Consider the following 6,157-nt stretch of genomic DNA (forward strand, 5'->3'; position numbering starts at 1 on the left):
GCCACCGCGCCCAGCTAGTTTTTTGTATTTTTTAGTAGAGACGGGGTTTCACTGGGTTAGCCAGGATGGTCTCGATCTCCTGACCTCGTGATCCGCCCGTCTCGGCCTCCCAAAGTGCTGGGATTACAGGCTTGAGCCACCGCCCGCGGCCTACACTCTGATACCTCTTAAGTGGAACATGGAGTTTTTTCCGGGCATGTAGCCAGAATCCCTCAGTCCCAGCAATGAGTTCTAATGGCACCAACAAGGAACCAGGGCCAGGAGGCCACAGGGCCCATGAAGAAGCTCCCTAGGCTCCCCGGCTCATTCTTCCCCCAGGCTGGGGCAGCACTTACCAAGACCAGGCTGATGGGCAGAGGCAGGGGTTGGGGTCTGGAGGTTGGAGGTGGGAGTAAGAGCCCAGGAGACAGGGCATTGTGACATCGTGCAGTGGACCCCCTGCCAGTCTCTCTGATCCCATGGAAGTCCCATCAGCAGTGCCACTAAGCTGGCCCCCAGTGTCAATGCCCTACCAGACTTTATTGGCCAAGGTGGCCTCAGATTATGTTCTTGGGGGCTCCGGGCAGAAGCTGCCGCTCAGCGAGGGGAAGCCACTTCTAAGGCTCCTACTGAGACCTGGCACTGCCACCACTTCCCCACAGGGAGCAGCGTGTCAGGTGCTGACCTGCCAGCCCAGGCCAGGACCCTGCTGAGGGCCACACAGGGTGCCCACCTGCTGCTGCCCCATCCAGAAAACCCAATTCCTCCACTTTACAGATGGGAAACCGCAGCCCCTCTGAGCAGACTGGGTCATGCACAGGTGGTGTTGGGGTTCCCTCAGGTGCAGTGATGGCTGGGGGTTCCCTGGTCAAATGAAGGGGAATGGGGCATGAGGACAGGCGGGTACTTACTTTGCTTTGGCCTCCTAGGACAGCATGAAGGAAAAGCAGCAAGGTTAGAGGCAGCCAGAAAGACTAACCGGGTCAGACACAGCAGCAGGGCAGCCCAAGCCGGCCGAGGGCCTTTCCAGAAGCTGCTTGGCGAGGTGGCGTGGAGGTGACATTGATGGAGACGGAAGCTGAGCGCCAGACAGACCCGCCACCACCACAATCCCAGGTGGCAGCTGAGTCCACACGCTCGAGGCGGCATCACTCCGTCATCCCCTGAAAGGGGAGCTCTTGGGATTACTGTTAGCTGGAGCCCAGGCAGGCCCTGGGGGACAAGCAGGGGCCACTATCTGAGCCAACCTTTCCCAAATCCACCCACCCTGTCATCACCTGAGCAAGGGAGCCTGACATAAGGTAAGCCAACACCCACAAGCATCCCCTGGAGCTGCCAAGGAGCTCCCCAAGCCCCTCCCCTACACTGCCCCTGTGTCCGGCCCTTCCCCTGCACTGCCCCTGTGTCCGGTCGGCTGAAGGAGCCCAGAAGATGACAAGGACCCTTAAGGGGGAGGCAGCCCAGGGCCCGCATTGGTGCAGGGCCTCTCTCAGCAGGAGCCACCATCAAGACAGGGCTGGCACCCAAGGGCCCCAGCACAAGCCGCAAAGGCCTCCCAGACTCACTCTCCCACAGTGTGCACACAAGGACAGGACCTTCACCCCATTTACTCCTCAGCTGGAGACACTAGGTGTCCAGCTCCTAATCTCACAAGAGCCAGCTCATAAACTCTGCAAGCTCTGGGAAGGGCAGCTGGGCACAGCTGAAAGCCCAGCCACCAGCCTGTGTCCTGGGTGGGACTGGGCAGGAGGGGCCACCTCCTACTGCTGAGCAACCCAAGAGCCCTGGCTGGGATCTGTCTTCCGTCACCAACTGGAGCTCTGGCCCCAGGGCCCTGTCCACCCCACACTGCAGCAGGGAGCACCCTGCTGGGAGGAACTGGGCACCCTGCAGGGGTCAGGTAGAGATGAGGATGCTACGGAGGCAGCTGCCCCATAGGACCAGTAAGAGGGGTCTTGGGTGGGCTTCCCTGCAGAGAGGAGGCCCTCAGGAGACACCACCGTGAGCCATGCTGGAGACCTGGAGGCCAGGCCCATAGCCTGGGGAGCTGGCCACCGACAGTGGGCAGACAGCCTCCCAGGACAGCCAGCACAGCTCCCCACACCTCCAAGGCCACCTCATTTCCCCGCTTCCTGTGTTCCCAAGCACGAGAGGACCTGCCGGACGGAGCGCACCGTCTCTCCTAACAGAGATCAAGTCTGAGCTTCAATGCTTGCGCCGACAGGCACACGCGAGCCTCTCTCCTCCAGCACGAGAGCCCGGAGTAGGACGCAACAACTTTTTCAACTGCATCCCTACAAACAGTCAGCCCCTTCACTCCTGCAGTTTATCCAAGCTCGGGAGGAGCTTGCTAAAGAGAACACAGGGAGACAGCTGGCTGTCAGAGAAGCAGTCTTGGAAACGCCAGAGTCAGGCCCCAGAGGGAAATGGCCCAAGTATCCCTACTCTGCTCCTGGAAGCAGCCCAGGCTCACCACCAAGGCTCTTCCCTGACGGGCAGACAGTGTCTGCTGAACACCCGAGCCTCTGGCAGCTGCCCAGAGTTTGAGGGTACGGTGGGGTCCTGGCTCTGGAAGGCTCCACCCAGCTAACAGGGCCTGTGACACAGCAAGACCCACTGCAGTGCCATGGCTCTCACAGCCTCCCCGTCCCTGTCCTCGGAGCAGCCTCGGCAAGGACGCTCCTACCCAGAAGACTCCAGGTCAGGAGGGCAGGGCCCTGAGGAAGGTGAGGACATCCTGGAGAGCTGTGGCCACCAAGGTGCTTCGCAGCCTGGAGGTCGCCACACACCTAGGCAAACGGAAGCTTTCTGGGAGGAGCTGGCTCCCAGGCCCTGCCCTCCACGCCACCCCATCACAGTCGCACACACAGACAGGTTCCCAGATTGTCCAGCCTCCACCGGGAGAAGTCAGGGAGGGGGGCAGGGGATAGGGTCAGCCACCGGCTCAGCCTGTGCATGCCCACCCCCCCAGCAGCACCTCTCTCTGGCCCACCTGGCTGGCCTGAGTCTGTGGACTGGCACTGCCTGATACAACTTTCAGTATTTTCAGTGCCCAAAGGGCACAACGACTAGCCCTTAAAATGAGGCTAGAGCCCCTGAGGAAGTGGGTCTGCAGGCAGAACCACCGCACAGCAGGGCAGCGCACAGGACAGATCAATGTCTCCCTGCGTGGAGGCCTTTGGTCTTTCTTTTTTTGAGACTGAGTCTCGCTCTGTCACCAGGCTGGAGTGCAGTGGCGCAATCTTGGCTCACTGCAACCTCCAACTCCCCAGTTCAAGCGATTCTCCTGCCTCAGCCTCCCAAGTAGCTGGGACTACAGGCACGTGCAACCACGGCCAGCTAATTTTTTTTTGAGACGGAGTTTCACTCTGTTGCCCAGGCTGGAGTGCAGTGGTACTATCTCAGCTCACTGCAACCTCCACCTCCCGGGTTCAAGCGATTCTCCTGCCTCAGTCTCCCAAGAAGCTGGGATTACAGGCGTCTGCCACCACACCTGACTAATTTTTTTCATATTTTTAGTAGAGACAGAGATTTACCATGTTTGCCAGGCTGGTCTCGAACTCCTGACCTCAGGTGATCTACCCACCTCGGCCTCCCAAAGTGCTGGGAATACAGGCATGAGCCACGCAGCTGGCCTAATTTTTGTATTTTTAGTAGAGATGGGGTTTTACCATGTTGGCCAGGATGGTCTCGATCTTCTGACCTCATGATCTGCCCGCCTTGGCCTCCCAAAGTGCTGGGATTACAGGCATGAGCCACCGGGCCCAGCCACCTTTGGTCTTTTCAAGAGATAAGAAAAACAAACTCCACAGCTCCACATTCCCACTCAGCCACTTTCCTGTCTGACCCCTGGATATTCCAGCCCTACTGGGAAACACCAGCCTGCCCTGCATACCTCAGAGCGCTCACTGTAGCTACCGAAGCCACCCTGCCCCAGGCCGAGCCCCACCCCAACCACGTCTGTTCTGAAATGGCACTGCAGGTCAGCTCCACGTCCAGCCCTGCTTGCGGGGCTCTGGCCCACCGTGCCTGCCCAGTGTAGCCCCCATGCCTCCTGGGTGACTCCAGCACTGCACAGGCTTTCTGGAACCCCTGACGATACAAGACCCACGCCACACCTCACACAGCACCCTTGGCTGTCAGCGAGGCGGGAGAGCTGGAGCCTTGTGACAGGCTCCTACACCAGCACTTAGCATAACACACTGCCACCAGCTTCCAACACGCTGATGTCACCTCAAAACACTGGCACAGGATGATGACACACAAATGCTCATGCCACATTTCCTGTCCTCAGCCCCCAGAAGGCTGATGCCAGTGCACGGCACAGCCCTGATACTCTTTGTCCATCATCAAGCACGTGTGCCCACCTGTGCTAAACCCTGCAGCTTCACCCAGCAACCCAAAAGCAAAGCTCAGAGGGCCTAGTCCTCCAGAGGGGGTGGGAGGCAGCAGGGGCTCTGCTGGCTGGGCGCGCACTCTGCCAGCACTGACTGCGTGTGAACCCTGCAGCAGCCCAGGGGAGATGCTGCTGTCTCACAGGGTTGGCACTGCGCCCAGAAAGCCTCTACAGGGGCAGGTCTAGGAGCCTGGCTAGGCCGGAGGCATTTGGTGAGAAGGCGAAGGAGAGCGTCCACTTCCTCAGAGGACACTCGGGGGCTCCTTCCACACCTTCCAAGTACCTCAGCTGCATCCCCCACCCCCAGAACAGGGCTGGGCACACACAGGGACTCCGGAAGTAACCAACTGCCTGCGAGCCAGCTGCTTAAGGCTCATGGGGTCCAGACGACGGGACGGTCGGAGCTGTAGAAGGAAGCTGCTCAGGTGAGATGGCCTGGCCTGCATCCCTGGAAGGTGAGCCACAGGCAGTGTCAACTTAAGAAGCACTCCGCCCTGTCAGGCAGGGACGACCCCAGGTTTAGCTACACAGTTCTTTTGCTGCTAGGCAGTCCTTCATTCTGGAAACCAATCCTGATGTCTCATCAGGTCCCCAACCCACTCGCCCCCTTTGCCTTCTTCCACTTAAAGCCTCTGAAAGTACTACTACTTAGCAACACCATCCCCGCCCCCTTCAGAGGCTGCCCGACCACCCTATCTCCAAATCAAGAGACAGAAATTTTGACTCAGTCACAAAACAGGCTTATTCATTTCCGTGTTCACTAGAGTCTAAGTTCCAAGAGTGTTGCGTCCGTGCCTATCCCCTCCGTGCTCAGCTGATGCGTGCAGTAACTGGTGCCTAATAAACACGTGGTGGATGAAGGTCTGCAGGCCAGAGAACAGCTGGGGCAGATGTTTGGTCTCCCATAGAGACGGCAGCAAACACAGGCTCTTAGGCCCCAGCAGCCTGGCCGAGGGGCTTCCCACGACCGGGATGCGCCTTGAGCCAGTGCTCCCGGCACCCCCGGCCCGCGGACGCCCTCCAGGCCGGCCACGTGGCCTCAGTCGCCCCGCCCCTCTGCGCTTGCCCCAAGAACCGTACTTGGCCCACGTCCCCTAAGCCGGCGCTGGCGCACTTGCGCCTCAGTCCCTAACGGCGCGAGCTGCCGGTGCCGCCCGGGCCGCCCGCCCTCCCGGCCTCTCGGGCGTCTCTGATGCGCCCGGCTCCTTCCGGTAGGGGCCGCGGTACTCACACGCCAGCCAAGGACGCGGCGACCAGGGAGGAGGAATCGGCGGACGCGGGATGCCTGAGGAAAGGGAGGGCCAGCCAGGCCGCGCACGGGAAATGAAGCACTGGGCTCTACCAAGAGCCGCGGGCCGGGGGCCCAGGGGGAACGCGGCCCCTGCACACGCTCCGCCTGGTCCCCGGGGCCCAAGACGCGCTGCGCCCCGACACTTCAAAGGCAGAATTCCGTTAGAGACGACTGCGGAGGCCGCTCTTCCGCAAAGGTGTCTGCACTAGTGCTAGGGACGGGCAGCTCTGCCCGCGCCCCCCTGCGTCTCGAGGCCAGTGGTGTCGCCGGTGGGGGCGGGGCCGGAGGCCGGCACGCGCCGAGTGACGCACGAGGCGGCCAGCGCGCAGGCTCGGGGCGGGGCCGGGCCGGGCTGGGTAAGCGCGCGTGCGCCCGCCAAGCTGCGGGACAAAGGGGAGGGACCCGCGCGGCCCCGCCCCCGAGTGCCCCGCCCCGAGCGGCTGGGCGTGTGGCTCCCGCGACCAGCGGCACCGGTCACGCCGCCCGCGCCA

At 61.3% G+C, this 6,157-nt stretch overlaps 1 protein-coding gene across 5 annotated transcripts in view; it reads right to left on the bottom strand.

The window, feature by feature from the left end:
• The window catches only part of EEF1D (eukaryotic translation elongation factor 1 delta), a 19,054-nt gene extending 13,059 nt beyond the window's left edge, over positions 1-5,995 (bottom strand). Inside the window, exon 1 of one of the 5 annotated variants that reach the window (XM_026449710.1) lies at positions 5,607-5,995. The gene's annotated coding sequence lies outside the window, so the exon portion shown is untranslated. Of the gene's footprint in view, positions 1-890; positions 1,299-5,606 lie in introns of those variants that run through there. The other 4 variants (XM_026449709.1, XM_026449711.2, XM_026449712.2 and 1 more) reach the window with 4 other exon arrangements.
• Positions 5,996-6,157: the final 162 nt, after the last annotated feature.

The sequence above is a fragment of the Piliocolobus tephrosceles genome, chromosome 7 (genome assembly GCF_002776525.5).
Source record: "Piliocolobus tephrosceles isolate RC106 chromosome 7, ASM277652v3, whole genome shotgun sequence".
Lineage (NCBI taxonomy): Eukaryota > Metazoa > Chordata > Mammalia > Primates > Cercopithecidae > Piliocolobus > Piliocolobus tephrosceles.